Genomic DNA, 23,779 nt, shown 5'->3' on the forward strand with positions numbered 1-23,779 from the left:
GTGTGATGAATTTTGGAAAATAGAAGGCTGAGAGGGGACACAATAGCCATGTTTAAATATTGGAAAGGAGGTCATATTGAGGAGGGGGCTGCTCTAAAAACCAAAACATGGAGCAGTGAATTCAAATTGCAAGAAAATAGATTCCACTTAAACATTAGGAAGAACTTCCTGATGGTAGGAGTTGTTTGAATCTGCTGCCTTGCAATCTGGTGGCGACTTCTTCTTTGGAAGTTTTCACACAGAGACTGGATGGCCATCTGCTGGGGGTGCTTTGGTTGTGTTTTCCTGCCTATCAGGGCTGGGTGGCCCTTGGGGTCTCTACCAAATATATAATTCCGTGATTTGCTTTCAACAGGAGAATGCAACAAACTGCCTATTTATGGAATATGTAGTCTAGAAAAAGGAAAGCGATGCATCTTTGTTTTTGTTTTAAATTGATTAGCCTTTCTGCTTAAATAGCAAATCCTTATTTTTATTTAACTATATGCATTTACTGGGTTGATGTAGGTTTTTTCGGGCTATATGGCCATGTTCTAGAGGCATTCTCTCCTGACGTTTCGCCTGCATCTATGGTAAGCATCCTCAGAGGTAGTGACCTCACTACCTCTGAGGGTGCTTGCCATAGATGCAGGCAAAACGTCAGGAGAGAATGCCTCTAGAACATGGCCATATAGCCCAAAAAAACCTACAACAACCCAGTGATTCTGGCCATGAAAGCCTTCGACAATACATTGTATGCATTTGTTTTCAATATTTGGATAAGAGGGAAGGAGAGGAATTAATGGATAATTTTGTTTGGATCATTAAACTGTTGGGATAATTTTATTTGGGTCATTAAACTCTGTGTGTCTTTGGGTACGTCTGCATTGTAGAATCAATGCAGTTTGACACCACATTCATTGTCGTGGCTCAATGCTATGGAAACCTGAGAACTGTAGCATGGTCAGTCACCATCAGTCTGGCAAAGAAGGCTATAAATCTTGCAAAACTATGAGTGTTGAATGAAAAGTAATGCCTCCACCTTCGTAACTCCTCAACAGATGGCAGTACTGGTATGCGGCAGGTACTGGCTTGTTCAGTAGACTCTCCTCTACAGTTCCATTTTGGCAGGAAGCCTTAGCATTGAATGGTTGTGTTGTTAAAGTGCAAAGTATGGAACCCTGCACAGACGGTACAGTCATTGAATTCTTGACAGCAGAAGAGGAGATTCATCAGAGAATGCAAGCTGTTTATGGTGATTGTGTTGATGTGAGTACTGTGTGTCATTGGGTGAGTAAGTTTAAAGATGTTGAGGTGACACCTTCTGCTGTCAAGAATTCAATGACTGCACGTTGCTTAAGTTGCATTGACCGACCGTCTGCGCAGGGTTCCATACTTCACACTTTAACAACACAACCATTCAATGCTAAGGCTTCCCACCAAAATGGAACTGTAGGGGAGAGTCTACTCAACAAGCTAGTACCTACCGCATACCAGTATTGCCTTCTGTTGAGGAGTTACGAAGGTGGAAGCATTACTTTTCATTCAACCCTCGTTCATCTCCCAGAATTCCATAGCATTGAGCCATGACAGGCAAAGTGATATCACACTGCATTAATTCCACCATGTAGAAGCACCCTTTGTGTTTGCAAGGGAAATAAACTGTTGAGTGAGTATTGTACACACATTGTAGGTCTTCATTTTTCATACATTCATGCCACCTGATAATTTTTGCTCACTGAGAGTACTATGCAGAATGACATATAAAATACCATCCATTCTTCCAAGATGAAATAATGAACTGCTGACTATGAAGCGTGCCAAGTTTTTGGCAACGTATTGGCAACCCTAATCCCACTTGTCGCTGCGTCTTTACACCTGTGTAAACTCCCTCCTCAGTGCGCCAAGTGAATGCATGAGATTAAATAAATTGCATTAAGAATCTAGCTGCTTCTTGAAGCTTTGGAGTTGACTATCTCTCCTTACAGTTCCAGCAAAATTTGTATTCTTCCTTGAAGTCCAAAGGGGTGTGTATGCCTCTGTGTTTATTCAGGGAGCGTTCTTGTGTGGTCCCATTGATTTTACTTGATGGATTCATGGATTTCCATCATGATTGATGGGTTTCCTCTCTCTTGGATGGTGCTAAAGTTAGAAAAGGATTCCAAATAGTCTTTGGCAAGTCCAAGAGAAAAGCCTCGAATCTTTTCCTGGGTGAAAGGAAATGCACAAATAGTCAAAACCCAGTAAGTTTTGTTGATTCAACTCAGCGGCAGCAACATCACCAGACATTGATATTTTTTTTTGTCGTGTCAGGAGCGACTTGAGAAACTGCAAGTCGCTTCTGGTGTGAGAGAATTGGCCGTCTGCAAGGACGTTACCCAGGGGACGTCCGGATGATTTGATGTTTTTATCATCCTTGTGGGAGGCTTCTCTCATGTCCCCGCATGAGGAGCTGGAGCTCCTCGTTGATATTGATAATTGATATTGATATTGACATTGATATTGATAAGCTGGAAGGTGCCTAGAGAAAGGCAACTACAATGGTCAAAGGTTTGGAGACCATGAATCCCTATGAGGAGCATTTTAAAGAACTTGGTTTGTTTAGCCTGCAGAAGAGGAGGTTGAGACCAAACATGAGTTGCTTGTAAATATATGAAAGGAGTCATAAGGAAGATGGAGCAAGCTTGTTTTCTTTTGCCCTGAAGAATAGGACTCAATGGAGCCATGGGTTTAAATCACAAGGAAGGAGATTCCACCTGAACATTAGGAAGAACTTTCTGACTGTAAGAAGGGCTGTTCAGCAGTGGAACTCTCTGCCGCAGTGTCCTGTAGAGGCTCCTTCCTTGGAAGCTTTTAAGCAGAGGCCATCTGTCAGGGGTGCTTTGATTGTGCTTTTCCTGCATGGCAGAAGGGGGTTGAACTAGATGGCCCATGTGGTCTCTTCCAACTGTATAATGATCCCCAAATTGTTGTTGCATAATAATCATCATAATCATAATAATGGGTTGTTGTAGGTTTTTCTGGGCTATATGGCCATGTTCTGGAGGCATTTTTGCCTGACGTTTCGCCTGCATCTGTGGCAAGCATCCTCAGAGGTAGTGAGGTCTGTAGGAAGTAGGAAAATGGGTTTATATATTTGTGGAATGACCAGGGTGGGGCAAAGAACTCTTGTCTGCTGGAGCTAGGTGTGAATTATAATAATAATAATAATAATAATAATAATAATAATTTAACTCAGCAGCAGTAACATCACCAGACATTGATGATCCCCAAATTGACATTGGTGATCTCCAAATTCCCATTGTTTAACAACAACAACAACAACAACAACAACAACAACAATTTAACTCCTCAGCATCAGCAACATCACCAGACATTGATGAGCCCAAATTTCCATATAGTAATAATTTATATTCCACTCTTTTTCTCTTTTAAGAGACTCAAAGTAGCTAATCATACTAAAAACAATTCATTGAGAAAAGTCGTTCAGTTTTTGATGTCCATTGTGTTAATATAAAATGGCATTAAGTTTGGACCCAGGCTTTTTCCTTTTATTTTAAGAATTATTTTATTTTTTCCTAAAGAATTCCAGAGATTATGAGTTTATTATCTCATGTATTGAATGCAAGTGGCTTCGCATCACCATTTGGAGGATAGAGGTTGAATTTTTAATTCGGCATTTTTAAAATGCAGGGTTTTTTTTTCTGTGTCAGAAGCGACTTGAGAAACTGCAAGTCGCTTCTGGTGTGAGAGAATTGGCCGTCTGCAAGGACGTTGCTCAGGGGACACCTGGATGTTTTACCATCCTGTTAGGAGGCTTCTCTCATGGCCCTGCATGGGGAGCTGGAGCTGACAGATGGGAGCTCATCCTGCTCCCCAGATTAGAACCGCTGACCTTTTGGTGAGCAATTCTGCCGGCACAAAGGTTTAACCCATTGCACCACCCTGTGGGAGGCTTCTCTCATGGCCCCGCATAGGGTGCTGGAGCTGACAGATGGGAGCTTATCCCGCTCCCCAGATTTGAACCGCTGACCTTTCGGTCAGCAGTCCTGTCGGCACAAGGGTTTAACCCATTACACCACATGGGGTTCGAATCCCTTAAGGAATGCAGGCTGAACATGCCTTATCTGGAATTTCAGAATCCAAAATACTCCAAAAATTGTCCATTTGGATGACTGGAAACAGTGAGACCTTCACTTTCCGATGGTTCACAAACTTTGTTTTGTACACAAAATTATTAAAAGTATTATCGGAACCATGTATAAAAAGCGTCTGTGAAACATCAATGCATTTTGTGTTGAATCCCATCTGCCAAGATAATTATTTATTTTTTATTTATCATGTCATCAACAAGCAGATATTTGTATTACATTTTTAACAAAAACAAACACCAAAAAAAAAACACAGACAAAACACAGAATTTGCAAGTTTGGTAGTTGATTAAATGTCCTTTGACCAGTAGCTGGCCACTTGGAGTGCCTCTGGTGTTGCTACAAGAAGGTCCTCCATTGTGCATGTGGCAAGGCTCAGGTGGCATTGCAGCAGGTGGTCTGTGGTTTGCTCTTCTCCGCACTCGCATGTCGTGGATTCCACTTTGTTGCCCCATTTCTTAAGGTTGGCTCTGCATCTCGTGGTGCCAGAGTGCAGTCTGTTCAGTGCCTTCCAAGTCGCCCAGTCTTCTGTGTGCCCAGGGGGGAGTCTCTCATTTGGTATCAGCCATTGCTTGAGGTTCTGGGTTTGAGCCTGCCACTTTTGGACTCTTGCTTGCTGGGGTGTTCCAGCGAGTGTTTCTGTAGATCTTAGAAAACTATTTCTTGATTTAAGGCGTTGACGTGCTGGCTGATACCCAAACAAGGGATGAGCTGGAGATGTCTCTGCCTTGGTCCTTTCACTGTTGGCTGCTACTTCCTGGCGGATGTCAGGTGGTGCGATACTGGCTAGACAGTGTAATTTCTCCAGTGGTGTAGGGCGCAGACACCCCGTGATAATGCGGCATGTTTCATTAAGAGCCACATCCACTGTTGTAGCGTGGTGAGATGTGTTCCACACTGGGCATGCGTACTCAGCAGCAGAGTAGCATAGCGCAAGGGCAGATGTCTTCACTGTGTCTGGTTGTGATCCCTAGGTTGTGCCAGTCAGCTTGTGTATGATATTGTTTCTAGCGCCCACTTTTTGCTTGATGCTCAGGCAGTGCTTCTTGTAGGTCAGAGCACGGTCCAGAGTGACTCCCCGGTATTTGGGTGTGCTGCAATGCCAAGATAATAATAATAATAATAATAATAATAATAATAATAATATCTTATTGTGTGTGTATGCCAATACAGGTATTTCAAAATCTGAAAAAAATCCAAAAAGCTTTTGTCCAGAACATTTAACTCAACATTTATTAAAATGAAGCCTGACAGCTGTCATTCACTCTAGTCAGGTTGTTTACATCCCAAATACACTATATGTTGCATCTGAAGAGCAACGAGACGAGAGATTGAAGGAGCTGGATGTGTTCAGCTTGGCGAAGAGGCGTTGGAGTCGTAACACGATTCATCCTTTGCCTTCCAACTTTTTCCAGCTGCTTTTAAAATAATGTCCCCAGTTTCTTTCTCCTTCCACTTTTCTCTATTTCTGGAAATTCCCATTATTTGGATCCAAAGAGCAAATATAGTTCACTCAGAGAATAGATCTTTGGAGGCTTTTAATCAGAAGCTGGATGGCTGTTTATCAAGAGTACTTTGATTGTGCTTTGATTGCAGAAGGAGGTTGGACTAGATGGCCTTTAGGGACCCTTCCAACTCTGTTATTCTATGACTGCACTGTGATGTTAGATTCAGGTTTTGCGACGCAAAGTTGCGGTCCAGGGACTGATCCACATGCCGTCGGTGGCTGGAAACAATCAAAGCATTGGAGTTGGTGGGAAAAATATGGCACTGGCTCCCAGCATGGTGGAAGACATACTAATTGCCAGTCCCTTGCATCAGATAGCCAAGGAAGCGTTGATGGAGCTGACCAACCTTGCTGTTTTTGCCTTCTTGTTTACCTCTGGCAGCCACAAATGTGCAATCCCCACGAGTGGCCCTGTTTTCCATTAAGCTCTTCCTTCAAAGAGAGGTGACTATTGCTTTCCCATCCTCTTGATCAAAGCCAATAAAGCCCTGCAGTCCCCTGGCTCCTTGACTCCTTTTCCTTTTGCCTAATCAGCTCAATAACACACAAACGCACACCGGGTCATGCATAAAAAACCCTCACCATTGTCTGCTACAGAAAAAAAGTATAGGAAGCATATGTGTCTGTGTGGGCCTATAGCAATTGGCCTTTGAACAGGATGTGCTCTTTGTGCCTAGTGGGAAGCCGGGGTGCCTCAGCTGAGAGGCCCTAAGGATTTCCTATACAAAGCCTTTAGAAGCTTGAAAAGTTTAACAAAGTCCTTTATTATTGGGTTGTTGTAGGTTTTTCCGGGCTATATGGCCATGTTCTAGAGGCATTTTCTCCTGACGTTTCGCCTGCATCAATGGCAAGCATCCTCAGAGGTAGTGAGGTCTGTTGGAACTAGGAAAAAGGGTGGAAAGACCAGGGTGGGACAAAAGACTTTTGTCTGCTGGAGCTAGATGTGAATGTTTCAACTGACCAGCTTAATTAGCATTTGATGGCTTGGCAGTACCTGGGGGAATCTTTTGTTGAGAGGTGATTAGATGTTCCTGATTGTTTACTCTCTGTTGTTTGCTGTTGTAATTTTGGAGTTTTTTTTTAATATTGGTAGCCAGATTTTGTTTATTTTCATGGTTTCCTCCTTTCTGTTGAAATTGTTCACCTGTTTGTGGATTTCAATGGCTTCTCTCTGTAGTCTGACATGGTGGTTGTGAGAGTGGCCCAACATTTCTGTATTCTCAAATATTATGCTGTGTCCAGGTTGGTTCATCAGGTGCTCTGCTATGGCTGACTTCTCTGGTTGAAGTAGTCTGCAGTGCCTCTCATGTTCCCTGATTATTGCTTAGGTCTTCAACAAAACAATCAAAGTATTGTCGAAGGCTTTCATGGCTGGAATCACTAGGTTCTTGTGGGTTTTTTCGGGCTATAGGGCCATGTTCTAGAGGCATTTCTCCTGACGTTTCGCCTGCATCTATGGCAAGCATCCTCAGAGGTAGTGAGGTCTGAGGAAGCTTGCCATAGATGCAGGCGAAACGTCAGGAGAAATGCCTCTAGAACATGGCCCTATAGCCCGAAAAAACCCACAAGAACCTAGTAAAACAATCAAATCTTCAACAGGTGAAACAAATACTTCAAGGCTTTGAATCAACCGGTGGCTTTTTTGATCTTGTCCACAAGGGACAGGCAACTGGCTTCGTGAACTGTTTCTTTTCTTTAAGAGGAAACCCCTTTTGAACCCCTCCTTGGGCAATATACTTTCTAAACTTGGCTGGTGTGGGCTCTACTCCCGGCTCCAAACTGCTTCTTGGGTCCCGAGTAGACCTACCAGTCAAGGCTTTGTAGATTCTCCAGCTGGAGTCCTTTGAAACTGTTTTCCCTCAGAATTTCGTAAGAAACGAAGCTTCTCTACAGGTGGAGCTGATTCACGTCCTGTAGCTAAGCTTTCAACTGTAAGACTGAGCTAAAATGGCTCCCTTTCCTTCCTGAACCCTGGGGAAAGGGGCGGAACTAAAAAACCCAACGATGATAGGCAGGTGGCTGCAAACCAAGGGAAGCCACCTTATTGCAAAATGCATGGAACTTTGAAATACATGCACTCAAAGAAAGAAAAGGAAATTGGAGCTCCTGGTACAGCCGTACCAGCACAGTATGTGTATTTCTGTCTCTGGAACTGGTTTCTAGTGTTGTCTGTTGGTCATGGGAGTCCTGTGTGCCACGTTTGGTTCAGTTCCATCATTGGTGGAGTTCAGAATGCTCTTTGATTGTAGATGAACTATAAATCCCAGAAACTACAACTCCTAAATGACAAAAATCAATTTTTTGAGTCATGGTCACTCCTTGGGTTAGTAGGCGTATTGTGTCCAAATTTGGCATCAGTTCGTCCAGTTTTTTTTAGTTGTGTTAATCTCACAAACGAACATTGCATTTATATATATATATAGATGAACCAATGGATTCCAATTATAAGGAAGTAAATTGCACCCAAACATTGGGAATAATTTGGCATTAAGAGCTGCTTGTCAATGGGCTTGGAAGGTCTTCTGGTTGTGTGTACACATTTGGCAAGGCGGTGGATTAGTTGACCTTCTTGGTTATATATTTATTTGTTGTGTCAGAGCAACCAGCCCATTATATTATATTTCTAACAGAACAAAGCAAACAAATAGACAAAATACAAAACTTGTGAGTTTGGTAGTTGGTTAAATGTCCTTTGACCAGTATCTGGCCACTTGGAGTGCCTCTGGTGTTGCTGCAAGAAGGTCCCCCATTGTGCATGTGGCAGGGCTCAGGTTGCATTGCAGCAGGTGGTCAGTGGTTTGCTCCCCTTCACACTCGCATGTCAAGGATTCCACTTTGTAGCCCCATTTCTGAAGGTTGGCTCTGCATCTTGTGGTGCCAGAGCGCAGTCTGTTCAGCACCTTCCAAGTCGCCCAGTCTTCTGTGTGCCCAGGGGGGAGTCTCTCATTTGGTATCAGCCATTGGTTGAGGTTCTGGGTTTGAGCCTGCCACTTTTGGACTCTCGCTTGCTGGGGTGTTCCAGCGAGTGTCTCTGTAGATCTTAGAAAACTATTTCTAGATTTAAGTCGTTGACGTGCTGGCGTGCTGGCTGATACCCAAACAGGGGATGAGCTGGAGATGTCTCTGCCTTGGTCCTTTCACTATTGGCTGCTACTTCCCGGCGGATGTCAGGTGGTGCAATACTGGCTCAGCAGTGTAATTTCTCCAGTGGTGTAGGGCGCAGACACCCCGTGATAATGCGGCATGTCTCATTAAGAGCCACATCCACTGTTTTAGTGTGGTGAGATGCATTCCACACTGGGCATGCATACTCAGCAGCAGAGTAGCACAGCGCAAGGGCAGATGTCTTAACTGTATCTGGTTGTGATCCCCAGGTTGTGCCAGTCAGCTTTCGTATGATATTGTTTCTAGCAGCCACTTTTTGCTTGATGTTCAGGCAGTGCTTCTTGTAGGTAAGAGCATGGTCCAGAGTGATTCCCAGGTATTTGGGTGCGCTGCAATGCTCCAGTGGGATTCCTTCCCAGGTCATCCTCAGAGCTCGGGATGCTTCTCTGTTCTTGAGATGAAAGGCACATGTCTGTGTTTTGGATGGGTTAGGGATTAGCTGGTTTCTTCTTGGTTATGACTTTAAGACTTCAGTTTTGTCCAGGTTTCCCCTGGAAGGTGAAATCAGAAAGTTTTCCTTGACACCAAATAGGTCTCTGCTGTCATTATAATATCCAACCCTTGCTCATTTTTCTTTTGTGTTGGGGTGAGAAAAGGCATCCTAATGAGGGCTAAGGGATGCTCAACCTGTATTGGGTTTCGGTGGCATATTTTGGCATGGTTGCAAGGAAGCGTAAAGGGCAAAAAAGAAGAGCAGCAACGGCCGTCTCCAGACCCGAGAACGAATCTCTCCTCGGTTGCAGTTGTGTGGGAGGATGTTTGCCAGCAAAGCCTCCGAGAGCTGCCTGCTGGGCCCCCTTTCTCCACTCCCCGCTTTGCTCTCTCTGCCAAGGAGGATAAGATTAATTTTGCAGCTTGCATCATCTTCAATCCCTTTAAGTTCCTTCCACGGTCCCTGTTGCATTTGGCGTGGGATGCCCGTTGTGATCATGCTTTGCGGAGGGGAAACTGAGGCCCAGAGGGTGTGTCGTTGAGAAAAAACTGACATGAGCAAACTTTGGCCCTGCAAGTTGCTTCTGGTGTGAGAGAACTGGCCGTCTGCAAGGACATTGCCCAGGGGATGTTTTCCCATCCTGTGGGAGGTATCTCTCATGTCCCCGCTTGGGAAGCTGAAGCTGACAGATGGGAGCTCACCCCGCTCCCCAGTAGTGCTAGCCTTTTGGATGTCAACTCCTAGTAAACTTAGTTCAGCTCTTTATCAAGATGATAGGTACTACAAGCATAATGTTGTTGTTGTTGTTGTTGTTGTTGTTGCTGTTGTTCTGGGTAGTAGTAGTTGTTGTTCTGGGTAGTAGTAGTAGTAGTTCTGGGTTGCTTTAATTGTGCTTTTCCTCCATGACATGGGGTTGGACTTTGTGGCCACTGGGGTCTCTATTATCCTATGATTTTAATCAATTCTGGGTATTATTATTATGTTGTTGTTGTTGTTGTTGTTGTTCTGGGTAGTAGTAGTTGTTGTTCTGGGTTGCTTTAATTGCGCTTTTTCCTCCATGTCAGGGGGTTGGACTTTATGGCCCCTGGGGTCTCTATTATCCTATGATTTTAATCAATTCTGGGTATTATGTTGTTGTTGTTGTTGTTGTTGTTGTTGTTGTTGTTGTTGTTGTTCTGGGTAGTAGTAGTTATTGTTCTGGGTAGTAGTAGTAGTAGTTCTGGGTTGCTTTAATTGTGCTTTTCCTCCATGACAGGGAGTTGGAATTCATGGTCCCTGGGGTCTCTCTATTATCCTATGATTTTAATCAATTCTGGGTATTATATTGTTATTGTTGTTGTTCTGGGTAGTAGTAGTTGTTGCTCTGGGTTGCTTTAATTTTGCTTTTCCTCCATGACAGGGGGTTGGACTTCATGGCCCCTGGGGTCTCTATTATCTTATGATTTTAATCAATTCTGGGTATTATGTTGTTATTGTTGTTGTTGTTGTTGTTCTGGGTAGTAGTAGTTATTGTTCTGGGTAGTAGTAGTAGTAGTTCTGGGTTGCTTTAATTGTGCTTTTCCTCCATGACATGGGGTTGGACTTTGTGGCCCCTGGGGTCTCTATTATCCTATGATTTTAATCAATTCTGGGTATTATGTTGTTGTTGTTGTTGTTGTTGTTGTTGTTGTTCTGGGTAGTAGTAGTTGTTGTTCTGGGTTGCTTTAATTGTGCTTTCCCTCCTTAACAGAGGGTTGGACTTTATGACCCCTGGGGTCTCTATTATCCTATGATTTTAATCAATTCTGTTGTTGTTGTTGTTGTTGTTGTTGTTGTTGTTCTGGGTAGTAGTAGTAGTTGTTCTGGGTTGCTTTAACTGTGCTTTTTCCTCCATGACAGGTGATTGGACTTTATGGCCCCTGGGGTCTCTATTATCCTATGATTTTAATCAATTCTGGGTATTATGTTGTTGTTGTTGTTCTGGGTAGTATTAGTAGTTGTTGTTCTAGTTAGTAGTAGTTGTTGTTCTGGGTTGCTTTAATTTTGCTTTTCCTCCATGGCAGAAGGTTGGACTTTATGTCCCTTGGGGTCTCTATTATCCTATGATTTTAATCAATTCTGGGTATTATGTTGTTATTGTTTTTGTTGTTGTTGTTGTTGTTGTTGTGGGTAGTAGTAGTTGTTGTTGTTGTGGGTTGCTTTAATTGTGCTTTTCCTCCATGACAGGGGGTTGAACTTTATGGCCCCTGGGTCTCCATTATCCTATGATTTTAATCAATTCTGTTGTTGTTGTTGTTGTTCTGGGTAGTAGTTGTTGTTGTTCTGCATTACTCTAATTGTGCTTTTCCTCCATGTCAGGGGGTTGGAATTCATGGCCACTGGGGTCTCTATTATACTATGATTTTAATCAATTCTGCGTATTATAATTGTTGTTGTTGTTGTTCTGTGTAGTAGTAGTTGTTGTTCTGGATAGTAGTAGTAGTTGTTCTGGGTTGCTTTAATTTTGCTTTTCCTCCATGGCAGAGAGTTGGACTTTATGACCCCTGGGGTCTCTATTATCCTATGGTTTTAATCAGTTCTGAGTATGTTGTTGTTCTGGGTAGTAGTAGTAGTTTTTCTGGGTTGCTTTAATTGTGCTTTTCCTCCATGACATGGGTTTGGACTTTGTGGCCCCTGGGGTCTCTATTATCCTATGGTTTTAATCAATTTTGTGTGTTATGTTGTTGTTGTTGTTGTTGTTGTTGTTCTGGGTTGTTGTTGTATGCACTCAAGTAATTGCTGAGTTATAACCCCCTCAAGGTCAATCTAGCATGAGGTTTGATTGTCAGAATTTGCTCAGAGTGTCATCTTCTGAGGTTGAGAGAGTGTGACTTCCCCAAGGTCACCTCGAAGTCTTGGCCAATGTGGCCAATATTCAAGAATCTAAGCATCCAAGAACCAAATATACTGAGAATCAAAGTTCAGGAACCATTGGTACAACTTCATGGTTTGGGTGTTGGTGGAGTGGGGTGTTAGTAAGCATCATAATAAACATCACCACCATCATTATCATCCTACTGGGTGACCTTAGGCAAGTTGCTCTCTCTCAGCCTCAGAGAAAGACCATAGCAAACCACTAAGTGAATCTTGCCAAGGAATACTAAAGTTGGAAGAGACCTCATGGGCCATCCAGTCCAACCCCATTCTGCCAAGAAGCAGGAATATTGCATTCAAATCACCCCTGACAGATGGCCATCCAGCCTCTGTTTAAAAGCCTCCAAAGAAGGAGCCTCCATCACACACCAAGGCAGAGAGTTCCACTGCTGAACAGATGCTATGCTGCGTAAAATAACTACAATTACATGTCTTCTGTACTGTGTTGAATTTAAGCTCCCAAGCATTCCTCTCATCCATTGGTATGTTTGCACAGCTTTCTCAGGAACGTTACTTCCTCATCATGTTCTTTCTGGCTCATGCGCTTTGATGCTATGATGAATCACAATCCAGAACGACTCAGAGCTTTGACAGGAACTCTATGCACATTGTTTATATACATTAATCTCCAGACGCTTTATTATGCCTCTCCAGTTTCTCTATTTTTTTCCTGAGAACTTGGGAGAGTTGCATTTTTGGACCAACAACCTGTTGAGCCATCACTGTGTCTGCAATTGCTGTATTTTCTGGCTCTGGCCATGTTCCAGAAGCATTCTCTCCTGACGTTTGCCCCCATCTATGGCAGGCATCCTCAGAGGTTCTGAGATCTGTTGGAAACTAGGCAAGTGGGGTTTATATATCTGTGGAATGTCCAGGGTGGGAGAAAGAACTCTTGACTGCTTGAGGCAAGTGGGAATGTTGCAATTGGCCACCTTGATTAGCATTTGATGGCCTTGCAGCTTCAAGGTCTGGCCGCTTACTGCCTGTTTATGTATTTCTGGAATAATGTCCAGGGTGGAAGATAGAACTCTTGACTGCTTGAGGTAAGTGGGAATGTTGCAATTGGCCACCTTGATTAGCATTGAATGGCCTTGCATCTTCAAAGCCTGGCTGCTGGCACCTCAGCCAAGGGGAGGGCTGTTTCTGAGACTCCAAGTAGGGAGGGGAGAGCAGCCATGCATGGCAGACTGGTGCGCATGTGGAGAAAAGGGAGAGCTTGCGAGGCTGGAGGGAGGCTCATGCAAGCGAGTCCCTCCAAGACATGGAGGTTCTGTGTTCCAAGTTTGGTTCAATTCCATCATTGGTGGCGTTCAGAATGCTCTTTGATTGTAGGTGAACTATAAATCCCAATAAATACAACCCCCAAATGTCAAGGTCTGTTTTCCCCAAAGTCCACCAGTGTTCACATCTGGGCATATTGAGTATTCGTGCCAAGCTTGGTATAGATCTATCTGTTTGAGTACACAATGCTCTCTGGTTGTAGGTGAACTGCAAGTCCAAAACTCAAGGTCAATGCCCACCAAACCCTTCCAGTATTTTCTGTTGAGAGTCCTGTGTGCCAAGTTTGGTTCAATTCCATCACTGGTGAAGTTCAGAATACTCTTTGATTGGAGGTGAAATATAAATCCCAATAACTACAACTCACAAATATCAAGGTCTGTTTTCCCCAAACGCCACCAGTGTTCACATTTGGGCATACAGAGTATTCATGCCAAGTTTGGTACAGATCTATCTGTTTGAGTACACAATGCTCTCTGGTTGTAGGTGAACTATAACTCCAAAATTCAAGGTCAATGCCCACCAAATCCTTCCAGTATTTTCTGTTGGGAGTCCTGTGCGCCAAGTTTGGTTCAATTCTATCATTGGTGGAGTTCAGACTGCTCTTTGATTGTAGGTGAACTATAACTCCCAGTAAGTACAACTACCAAATTACAAAATTAATCCCCTTCAACCCCCACCAGTATTCAAATGTGGGTGTTTGGGGTATTTTGATTGTAGGTGAACTATAACTCCCAGTAAGTACAACTCCCAAATTACAAAATCAATCCCCCACCCCCACCCCACCAGTATTCAAATTTGGGTGTATCAGGTATTTGTGCCAAATTTGGTCCAGTCAATGAAAATCCATCCTGCATATCAGATGTTTACATTACAATTCATAACAGTAGCAAAACTACAGTTACAAAGCAGCAACGAAAATAATGTTATGGTTGGGGGTCACCACAACATGAGGAACTGTATTAAGGGGTCACAGCATTGGGAAGGTTGAGAAACACTGAAATAGAGATTCCTAGAGAAATGTTTTTTCAGTTTTAATTTCATTTCCCCAACTTTTGTGGGGCTTCTGCGCCCCTAACCCTTGCAAAAGTGGAGGCCCTATTGTACTGTCAAGTCATTGTAAAGCGTGCTTCTCCAAATTATTGTTGTTAGCAATAACAACTACAAAACCCAGCTATTAATGTCGTACGAATACACCAAAATCAAATTGCTGCTTGGGAGTCTCCTCTAGAGGTTTTTGAGCAGATGCTATATGGCCATCTGTTGGGAGTGCTTTGATTGTGTTCTCCTGTATGATACGTGTGAAAAAGATCTTGGAGTCCTCATGGACAACAAGTTAAACATGAGCCAACAATGTGATGTGGCGGCAAAAAAAGCCAATGGGATTTTGGCCTGCATCAAGAGGAGCCTAGTGTCTAGGTCCAGGGAAGTAATGCTACCCATGCTCTATTCTGCTTTGGTTAGACCACACCTGGAATATTGTGTCCAATTCTGGGCACCACAATTCAAGAGAGATATTGACAAGCTGGAATGTGTCCAGAGGGGAGCGACTAAAATGATCAAGGGTCTGGAGAACAAGCCCTATGAGGAGCGGCTTAGGGAACTGGGCATGTTTAGCCTGAAGAAGAGAAGGCTGAGAGGAGATATGATAGCCATGTATAAATATGTGAGAGGAAGCCACAGGGAGGAGGGAGCAAGCTTGGTTTCTGCTTCCTTGGAGACTAGGACGCGGAACAATGGCTTCAAACTACAAGAGAGGAGATTCCATCTGAACATGAGGAAGAACTTCCTGACTGTGAGAGCCGTTCAGCAGTGGAACTCTCTGCCCCGGAGTGTGGTGGAGGCTCCTTCTTTGGAAGCTTTTAAGCAGAGGCTGGATGGCCATTTGTCAGGGGTGATTTGAATGCAATATTCCTGCTTCTTGGCAGAATGGGGTTGGACTGGATGGCCCATGAGGTCTCTTCCAACTCTTTGATTCTATGATTCTATGTTAGACTGGATGGCTTTTATGGTGTCTTCTGCGATTCTATTCAAAATACTGTGCTTTTGGTCCCAAGTATTTTGGATAAGGGATACTCAGCCTGTGCTGTGAATTGCATTTGGGAACTAACTGGTTGGGTAATGGAACTATTGTGAAAACGGAACAAGATCTTCCCTTGGAGAGCACAAAGAGAGAAATCTACCACACTTATTTACCCAGGAGAATTTCTCTCCGGAGAGCATCACAACACGAGAAGCTTGTATGTGTTCCCATCCACGGTACACCTTGCATTGTTGACAATCTGGCTTCGGTTTCTCGCTGTCTTTAAAATCCGATAAAGTGACACCAGAAAGGTCTTATTTTATTATGGGTGTTGTTTGCTTCATCCTGTACTTTGTGCTACCTGTTCCCCATTACTGGAGAATACCCAAAATAGAATAAGTGGCCATTTCTGTGTTCCCTTAGTAAGTGGAGAATTGCATTGAAAAAGCTTGGTAAATACCGCAAATCATTTTATATAAGATGTGAAAGCTTTCAACTATGTTTTCGATAGTTGCCCCATTTTGGGTTAATAGGACCCTATGTTGGAGTTCAGCCTGTGATTGTGTTTCAGGATCAGGGTGCTTTGGATGTGGGAAGTGATGCCAATGAATTTCAAGATGTGAATGATATGATGCAGAGAAGGACGAGGAGACCCCTGTGCAAAGTGTAGTTTCCCATGAGAATGTCCCTGAAGGGAGTGCAACAGATAGTATACTCCCTGAATTGCTACCAGAGGGTTCCCAGGATTTGGAGCTTGAAAACAACAGGGCACCTGGCCCAGCTGTGAGACTTAATGAGCAAATAGATAAGCTCCACAGCAGCCTATACACTCGAGTTGGAACGGATCCCCAAAGGGCATCTAGTTCAATCTCCATCAGCCAGGCAAGAAGGCACAGGGATCCCTTCCAACTTGAGTAAAAGTATAGACTGCCTGGGAGTCCAGTGGAGTCTCTTTCTCTGGAGGTTTTTGAACTGAGTCTGGATGGCCATCTGTCGGGAGGGTTTTGACTGTGCCTTCCTGCCTAGCTGATGGAGGTTTGGACTAGATGCCCTTTGGGGATCCCTTCCAACTCGAGTGTATAGGCTGCCGTGGAGTCTCCTTCTGTAGAGGTTTTCAAACTGAGGTTGGATGGCCATCTGTCGGGAGGGTTTTGACTGTGCCTTCCTTCCTGCCTGGCTGATGGGGGTTGAGCTAGATGCCCTTTGGGGATCTCTTCCAACTTGAGTAAAGTATAGACTGCCTGGGAGTCCAGTGGAGTCTCTTTCTCTGGAGGTTTTTGAACTGAGGCTCGATGGCCATCTGTTGGGAGGGTTTTGACTGTGCCTTCCTGCCTTGCTGATGGAGGTTTGGACTAGATGTCCTTTGGGGATCCCTTCCAACTCGAGTGTATAGGCTGCTGTGGAGTCTCTTTCTGTAGAGGTTTTCAATCTGAGGTTGGATGGCCATCTGTTGGGAGGGTTTTGACTGTGCCTTCCTGCCTGTCTGATGGAGGTTGAACTAGATGCCCTTTGGGGATCCCTTCCAACTTGAGTGAAGCATAGACTGCCTGAAAGTCTCCTTATCTGGAAGGTTTTGAACTGAAGCTAGTTGGCCATCTATTTGGAGGGCTTTGACTGTGTCCCAAATCCACCCAGATCTGTTTCCTCTTCTCCCCCTCAATTTCATCAGCCTTTTGGGTAGCAGGGATTTCCTCCCTTCTGTGCCCAATTGACTGGGATTTTGGAACCATTCCTTCCAAATCCTCTTCATTTCCTTTTCTGTCTGTGACCGAGATGCCCGAAGGGGTTTGCGGTGGCATTTCTCTTGACATAAATGGCATTGTTCTCGTCTCTCTTCCACCGTTCTGGCTAAATGAAACCCCAATTTTAAACATTTCTCTCAAGAACTGCAGGGCAAGGGCACACCTGGCGTAAGGCAAACAGCCAGGTCTCCCAAGAAATCTGTATTGGAATTACTTCTTATAAACATGTCCTTACAGGATCTGGAGTTAAGGAAGAGCGTTGAGGGTGCCCAACATTGCTTTTGATTAGAATACAAAAAGGAATGAAGAGCTGCGAAAATGTGCCTCCTTCCAAATTGGGACAAAAGAGATTATTATTATTATTATTATTATTATTATTATTATTATATGTATATGTCACTTTTTCTCCTTGTAATGAGACTCAAAGCAGCAAGCAGTGCTAAAAACAATAAGGTTTCCCTGGACATTAAGTCTAATTGTGTCTGACTCTTCAGGGTGGTGCTCATCTCCATTTCTAAGCGGAAGAGCCAGCTTTGTCCGCAGACTCCTCCAAGGTCATTTGGCCAGCGTGACTGCATGGAGTGCCGTTACTTTCCTGCAGAAGCGATACCTATTGATCTACTCATAATTCCATGTTTTTGAACTGCTTAGGTTGGCATTAGATCAGTGTTTCTCAACCTGGGGGTCGGGACCCCTGAGGGGGTCGCGAGGGGGTGTCACAGGGGTCGCCAAAGACCATAAGAAAACACAGTATTTTCTGATAGTCATGGGGATTCCATGTGGGAAGTTTGAGCCAATTCTATCGTTGGTGGAGTTCAGCTGATTGTAATGAACTATAAATCCCAGCAACTACAACTCCAGGTCTATTTTCCCCAGACTCCACCAGTGTTCACATTTGGGCATATTGAGTATTCATGCCAAATTTGGTCCAGATCCACCATTTCATGAGTCCACAGTGCTCTCTGGATATAGGTGAACTACAACTCCCAAACTCAAGGTCAGTGCCCATCAAACCCTTCCAGTGTTTTCCATTGGTCATGGGAGCCAAGTTTGGTTCAAATCCATCACGGGTGGAGTTCAGAATGCTCTTTGATTATAAGTGAACTATAAATCTCAGCAACCACAACTCCCAAATGTCAAGATCTATTTTCCCCAGACTCCATCAGTGTTCACATTTGGGCATATTGAGTATTCATGCCAAGTTTGGTCCAGATCCATCATTGCTTGAGTCCACAGTGCTCTCTGGATATAGGTGAACTACAACTCCTAAACTCAAGGTCAATGCCCATCAAACCCTTACAGTGTTTTCCATTGGTCATGGGAGCCAAGTTTGGTTCAATTCCATCGCTGGTGGAGTTCAGAATGCTCTTTGATTATAAGTGAACTATAAATCCCAGCAACTACAACTCCCAAATTACAAAATCAATCCTCCCCCAACCCCACTAGCATGCACATTTGGGTGCATTGGGTATTTGTGCCCAGTTTGGTCCAGTGAATGAAAATGCATCGTGCATATCAGATATTTACATTATGATTTATAACAGTAGTAAAACGACTGTTATGAAGTAGCAACAAAACAATATTGTGGTTGGGGGTCACCACAACATGAGGGACTGTATGAAGGGGTCACGGTATTAGGAAGGTTGAGAACCACGGCATTAGATATCTCTATTTTTAAGCTGAAGAGCTGGCATCGTCCATAGACACCTCCAAGGTCATGTGGCCAGCATGGAGCATTGTTACCTTCCCGCCGGAGCAGTACCTATTGATTGATCTACTCACATTTGCACGTTTTTCAAACTGCTAGGTTGGCAGAAGCTGGGGCTAACAGCGGGAGCTTACCCCGCTCCCTGGATTCAAACCACTGACCTTTCGGTCAGCAGGTTCAGCAGCTCAGTGGTTTAACCCACTGCACCACCGGGGGTGTGTGTGTGTGTGTGTGTGCTAAAAACAATACATAATTAAAAACTAAAGACTCTAGACACTAAAACAGAATTAAACGCAGAACCCTCTGATGGCGAAGTGGGTTAAACTGCTGAGCTGCTGACTTTGCTGACCCAAAGGTCGGCAGTTCGAATCCAAGGAGCAGGGTGAGCTCCCACTGTTAGGCCCAGCTTTTGCCAACCTAGCAGTTGGTAAGCATGCAAGTATGAGTAGATCAATGGCAAGCATCCTCAGAGATAGTGAGGTCTGTTGGAACTAGGATGCTTGCCATAGATGCAGGGGAAACGTCAGGAGAGAATGCCTCTAGAACATGGCCATATAGCCCAAAAAAACCTACAACAACCCAGTGATTCTGGCATGAAAGCCTTCGACAACACATGTCACAGCGTTCTTCTACTCCAATTGGTCCAACAAGCAAGATTTACAGGGAAGTACCCCATGCGAGGATGAGTATGCGGTGGCAGCCGCTTTGCACGCCATGTACTCCAAAAAAGTGGAGGTGCCAGGTGATCTTGTTACGAACGGCTGGGTCCTTGCTGTTATGACCATCCGACCAAGTTGAAGGAAAACGGCTAAAACGAATTCGCGCACAACTCTAATTACTAGTATTCATTGGTGGTCTCCCATCCAATTTCTTGCCAGGGCTTTCCCTGCTTAGCATCAAGGAGCAGATAGATTCTTGTGCAAGGAATTTATTATTTATTTATTTAAAAGGTTTTTATACCGGCCTTCTCACCTCTCTTGAGGGACTCAGACCGGTTTCCAACCATAATATCACATACAGTTAATAAAAACATAATAATTCATTTTACGCTAAAACATTAAAACAGCAATTACATTCAATAACTACAATGGTCAGTCGTCACACTAACTCGTTGTTCATCATCCTCCATCTATATCTGGCTCACTCGTCGAATGCCTGTCTCCATAACCTTCACCTATTTCCTAAATGTCAGGATAGACGGGGCGGTTCTGATCTCCAGTGGAAGAGAGTTCCAGAATTGAGGGGCCACCACCGAGAAGGCCCTGCCCCTCGTCCCCACCAGACGCGCTTGCGAGGCCGGTGGGACCGAGAGCAGGGCCTCTCCAGATGATCTTAATAATCTTGATGGTTCATAGGGGAGAATACATTCGGAGAGATAAACAGGGCCGGAGTCGTTTAGGGCTTTATAGGTTAACACTTTGAATTGTGCTCGGAAGCTCATTGGCAGCCAGTGGAGCTGGTGTAACAGCGGAGTGGTGTGCTCCCTGTACCCAGCACCCGTTAGTAGTCTGGCTGCCGAGCATTGGACTAGCTGCAGCTTCCGGGCAGTCTTCAGGGGCAACCCCACGTAGAGAGTGTTGCAGTAGTCTAAACGGGATATAACCAAAGCGTGGACCACCGTGTCCAAGTCAGACTTCCCAAGGTATGGGTGCAGCTGGCGCACAAGTTTTAATTGTGCAAAAGCTCCCCTGACCACCGCCGAAATCTGGGGTTCCAGGCTCAGCGATGAATCTAGGGGAACTCCCAAGCTGTGAACCTGCGTCTTCAGGGGGAGTGCGACCCCATCCAGCACAGGCTGTAACCCTATGCCCTGTTCGGACATTCAACTGACCAGGAGTACCTCTGTCTTGTCTGGATTTAGTTTCAATCTGTTGTCCCTCATCCAGTCCGTCACAGCGGCCAAGCACCGGTTCAGGACTTGGACAGCCTCCTTAGTAGCAGGTGGAAAGGAGTGATAGAGCTGGATATCATCTGCGTACAGATGACACCGTACCCCGAAACTCCGGATGATCTCTCCCAACGGCTTCATGTATATGTTAAACAACATAGGGGATAGTACTGAACCCTGCGGGACTCCACAGTACAATGGCCGAGGAGTCGAGCAGGAGTCCCCTAGTGACACCTTCTGGAAGCGACCCTCGAGAAAGGACCGGAGCCACTGCAAAGCAGTATCCCCAAGACTCATTCCTGCGAGGCATCCCAGAAGGATATTGTAGTTGACGGTATCGAAGGCCGAAGAGAGGTCCAGCAGAACCAACAGGGACACACTCCCCCTGTCCAGTTCCTGGCGAAGATCATCCACCAAGGCGACCAAGGCTGTCTCGGTACCATGTCCCGGCCTAAAGCCAGACTGCGCCAGATCTAGATAGTCCGTGACTACCAGGAACTCCTGGAGTTGCGAGGCCACCACACGTTCCAGGACTTTGCCCAAATAGGGGAGATTGGAAACTGTTTATTACTTCAGTGTTTTGGGAGTCAAACCAAGAAATGTATTCTCGAAGGCTTTCATGGCCGGAATCACTGGGTTGTTGTAGGTTTTTTCAGGCTATATGGCCATGTTCTGGAGGCAATTTTTCTCCTGACGTTTCGCCTGCATCTATGGCAAGCATCCTCATTACCTCTGAGGATGCTTGCCATAGATGCAGGCGAAACGTCAGGAGAAAAACTGCCTCCAGAACATGGCCATATAGCCTGAAAAAACCTACAACAACCCACAAACCAAGAAATGTTGGCGATTGCCTTCCCCAGAGACTGAGAGAAATGAAAAAATGAAATGCAAAGATACAGAATGGGGGACAATGCCTGGCTCGAGAGCAGTACGTGTGAAAAAGATCTTGGAGTCCTCGTGGACAACAAGTTAAACATGAGCTAACAATGTGATGTGGCGGCAAAAAAAGCCAATGGGATTTTGGCCTGCATCAATAGGAGCATAGTGTCTAGATCTAAGGAAGTAATGCTACCCCTCTATTCTGCTTTGGTTAGACCACATCTGGAATATTGTGTCCAATTCTGGGCACCACAATTCAAGAGAGATATTGACAAGCTGGAATGTGTCCAGAGGAGGGCGACTAAAATGATCAAGGGTCTGGAGAACAAGCCCTATGAGGAGCGGCTTAGGGAACTGGGCATGTTTAGCCTGAAGAAGAGAAGGCTGAGAGGAGATATGATAGCCATGTATAAATATGTGAGAGGAAGCCACAGGGAGGAGGGAGCAAGCTTGTTTTCTGCTTCCTTGGAGACTAGGACGCGGAACAATGGCTTCAAACTACAAGAGAGGAGATTCCATCTGAACATGAGGAAGAACTTCCTGACTGTGAGAGCCATTCAGCAGTGGAACTCTCTGCCCCGGAGTGTGGTGGAGGCTCCTTCTTTGGAAGCTTTTAAGCAGAGGCTGGATGGCCATCTGTCAGGGGTGATTTGAATGCAATATTCCTGCTTCTTGGCAGAATGGGGTTGGACTGGATGGCCCATGAGGTCTCTTCCAACTCTTTGATTCTATGATTCTATGATTCTACGATTCTATGAGAGAGTGTTTCTGAGTCATCCATAGTTGAATGAAAGGGAACATCTCAGTTGCAAATTGCTTTGCTTCTCCCTTCCCAATCCAAGCTAGAGATGATAGTATTCAAATAGTGATTTTTAAACCCGCTGCAATGGGGATGGTAATGTGCAAAAAGAACCAAACTAGAATGGCTCAACAACAAACAATTATTATTAATATCATCATCATGCTTTCCTTTCTTAAGACTCATAGGGACTCTATGCAGCTAACAGCGCAGTGGGAGCTATGGAGTATTATTGCTTAAAAAAAGAAAAGAAAATATCACTCAGCAACGTACAATTATCAGGACATTTTATGAAAAGGAAAATACAGAAAACATCAGCAGAACAGCAGGATGGAAGGAGCATTTCGGCATCCATCTGGGGGGAAATTGGTTTTGGTTGGAGGCACCGTAATGCCTCTGAGAAAGGAACATTTCATTAAAACGAATCCACAATATAATAAGAATATCAAGACTCAATGAGGAAGTGCACGAAGCCCCTTTGAGAGCGACGAGAGTGGCTCTGCGTTCCAAAGGGAGTGGATAGGAAGGTGAGCATATTGGAAACACAGGGAGAGAAGCGGAGTAATGAAAAAGGGGAGAGGGATAAATGCAACATGAGCAGCGCCGGATGTGGTTGGCATATTTTTGATAATACCAACATCTATCACTGGAAGAATGGAATCAGGCAGGTGGGGCATTAGCATTGCGTGCAGCCGTTTGTCCTCTGGATGAAGAATAGCCTATGAATCCGATGAATAAGAACAATGGAAAAGGGATTCCTCTGCAAATTGAGCTTTGGTGACTCCGGCGGAATTTATATTTTGTCGGCTTTTAAAATGTCCAGCTTTTAAGATGGTGAGCTCCTCTGGGTCCTAGTTATGGGAGGAAAAGCGAAGTATAAATAAACATCATGATGATAATGGTGATAATTCAGATAGAAATCCCATCTCCTGCTTTTGAGGCTGTCCTCTGGGGCATTTACAACTCCAAAAAGGCAAAATATTGTCTCTGACATCTAGATGGAGTGCAAGCACGATCTTCTAAATATGCCTTCTTGTGTACCAAATGTGGTCCTGCTCCTAGAAATGAGTGAATGCCCATTGTGTACTAGGACCTGGACTCTGAAAATGAACATATGGTTACCAACAATGGTATTCAAACCGGGAACAGGTGTACTACATTACCTCCCTTTTGAAGCCGCCAAACCCCTTTGGGCTTTGGAGGCTTCATAAGCAGTCATAGAATCATAGAATCAAAGAGTTGGAAGAGACCTCATGGGCCATCCAGTCCAACCCCATTCTGCCAAGAAGCAGGAATATTGCATTCAAATCACCCCTGACAGTTGGCCATCCAGCC

General features: G+C 44.5%; 1 protein-coding gene across 3 annotated transcripts in view; it reads left to right on the plus strand.

Annotated features, from left to right (window-relative positions):
• SLC4A11 (solute carrier family 4 member 11) overlaps positions 1-23,779 on the plus strand; it is a 192,804-nt gene that overhangs the window by 30,859 nt on the left and 138,166 nt on the right. The gene's annotated exons all lie outside the window — the stretch shown is intronic.

This window comes from Anolis sagrei, chromosome 5 (assembly GCF_037176765.1).
Source record: "Anolis sagrei isolate rAnoSag1 chromosome 5, rAnoSag1.mat, whole genome shotgun sequence".
Lineage (NCBI taxonomy): Eukaryota > Metazoa > Chordata > Lepidosauria > Squamata > Dactyloidae > Anolis > Anolis sagrei.